This window comes from Talpa europaea (assembly GCF_964194135.1).
Source record: "Talpa europaea genome assembly, chromosome: 12".
NCBI lineage: Eukaryota > Metazoa > Chordata > Mammalia > Eulipotyphla > Talpidae > Talpa > Talpa europaea.
Window position 1 is genome coordinate 96,212,821 of NC_140079.1, and position 2,572 is coordinate 96,215,392.

Genomic DNA, 2,572 nt, shown 5'->3' on the forward strand with positions numbered 1-2,572 from the left:
CACCACTGGTGGGGTGTCAAAGTTTACAGCCAGTATTGAAAGCGATCTGGAGATATCTTTAGAAACTGAAAATGGAAATACTGTATGGCCCAGCAATCTTACTCTCAGGCACCTATGCAGAGAATATGAAACCATCAAAAGAAAACTATATGGACTTCAATGTTTATTCAGCACTTTCTCAGTTGCACACACACGGAAGCAGCCTAAATGCCCAGCGACAGATGATTGGATTAAGAAGCTGTGATCAACCCACACCATGAAATACTACTTAGGGCCTCCCTGGTGGCGCAGCGGTTGAGCGCTGGGTTGCGAAGCTGTCCACAGCCTCTGCAGCGCCGGTTCAATCCCCGGCAACCAGCAAGGGTCCCACATGGCGCGCAGACCTCTCCTGCTGCCCGCTGTTCCCCTCAGCAGTGTGCTTCGTAGGTCAGCCTGTTCTGCTCTCCGCTCTGGCTCTGGTGAATTCTCTCACCCTCCTGTGCTTCTGACTGTACCCAGTGTTTCTATAAATAAATTAATTAATTTAAAAAAAAAAAGAAATACTACTTAGCCAGAAGGAAAGATGAAATGTCTCCATCTACAGCAAAAGGGAGGGAATTATGCCTAGTAAAGCAAGTCAGAACAATAAAGACAAATACTAGGCTTTTACCTAGCAAAGGATTTGACAAAATAATATTTACAAAAACTGGGCCTCCCCGGTGGCGCAGCGGTTGAGCGCTGGGTTGCGAAGCTGCCTGCGGCCTCTGCGGCGCCGGTTCAATCCCCGGTTGCTCCCCGGCCTCCCGAAGAGGGTCCCACATGGCGCGCCGACCTCTCCTGCCGCCCGCTGCTCCCCTCAGCAGTGTACTTCGGTCCTTCTGCCTGCTCTGCTCCCTGCTCTGGCTCTGGTGAATTCTCTCACCCTCCCACGCTTCTGACTGTACCCAGTGCATGTATAAACAAACAAACAAATAAATAAATAAAAAACATGCCTCTATAAAAAAAATAAAAAAAAAAAATAATATTTACAAAAACTAGTAGGCATTAATAAATGAAGTAAGGGTCCTGAGGTTATGGGGGAAGGAGAAAGAAGAGTAAGGAATGGTGAGGGAAATTTTTAAAAAATATTTTTAAGATCTTTTATTTCTATTTTTGCGCTGCAGAACTGGAATGTAGAGGGGGAGGTCCGGAGGTGAGAGGATTCACCAGAGACAGAGCGGGGAGCAGAACAGGCAGACTGACGAAGTACACTGCTGAGGGGAGCAGCAGGGAGACAGGAGAGGTCTGCTGTGCCATGTGGGTCACCTCCCTGGCCTGGGATCTAACTCTCCATAGCAGTGATAGCGTGAAAGTGCTGAGACTTAAACCCTAGGCCACCAGGGAGGCCCAAAAAAATCTTCTTTATATAAAAATGTTTAAAAAGAAAGAGGAGACTTAAATTCCCACAAAAAACTTTCCTGAGACTAGCATTTACGTGGGCCCTGGAGTTGTCCATATGTGGGAAGGGATCTCTGTTCCACGTCTTCCCTGGTACATGGCCCAGGACATGCTCCTTCATCTGAGATGCAGTTTTCTCACTTGTAAAATAGATATGATGATATGGATTTTGCAAGGTTGTAATGTAGATTTTTTTTAAGATTTATTTATTTATGCATGCAAGAGCTGGGGTACAGGCCAGAGGTGTGGGTGGGGGTGAGAGGATTCACCAGAGACAGAGGGGAGTAGCGGGCGAGTCAGGAGAGATCTGCTGCGCCATGTGGATTGCTCCCTGGTCAGGGATTGAACTCATGCTGCAGTGGCTGTGGATAGCCTCATAGGTAGCGTCTTAACGCTTGCGCCACCAGGGAGGTCCTGTAATGTAGATTAAATGAGATCAATTGTGGGTAGATAATAAAACAGAAAACGCTTAGTAAGTGTTGCTAACACTTTCTGAGAACCTCACTAGCCTTTGACACGCAGGGCCCTTTTGAAATCCTCACAACCCTAGGAAGTAACAAATATTTCTATCCCCACTGTGTGTGGGGAGGAACTGAGATCCAGAGAGAATGGTCAAGGTCAAGAACTAACAACTAGAGAAGCTGGGATCCAAGTCCAGGCCATGTCTGACTTCAGGGAGCCCACAGTGAATCACCACTCTTTAGTGGCTCCTGTGAAGAAGACAAGCTTAAATGTAACCCAGTCAAAAAATGAGCAAAGGGTCTGAACAGGCATTTTTCCAAGAAAGACATACGAGTGACAATAAACCCATGGAAAGATGTTCTGCGTCATTCACGAGCAAATCAAAACCACAATGAGACAGCACTTTCCCGGGACAGCCACTCAAAAACACAACAACCAAAACAACTGAAAAAGAACAGGCATCGGGGAAGATATGGAGAAACAGGAAACCTCGTGCGTGGCTGGCGGGAATGCTAAGCCATGCTAAGCCATTTGGGAAGACAAACTGGCAGTTCCTCAAAAGGTTAATCATAGAATGACTCTGTACCCCGCGTGTGTAGCCAAGGGAACTGAAAACATGTCCACACAAAACATGTACACAAAAGGCCATCACAGCATCACTTTGCAGTCATATTAGTCTCTGCTTAAAGCCCCA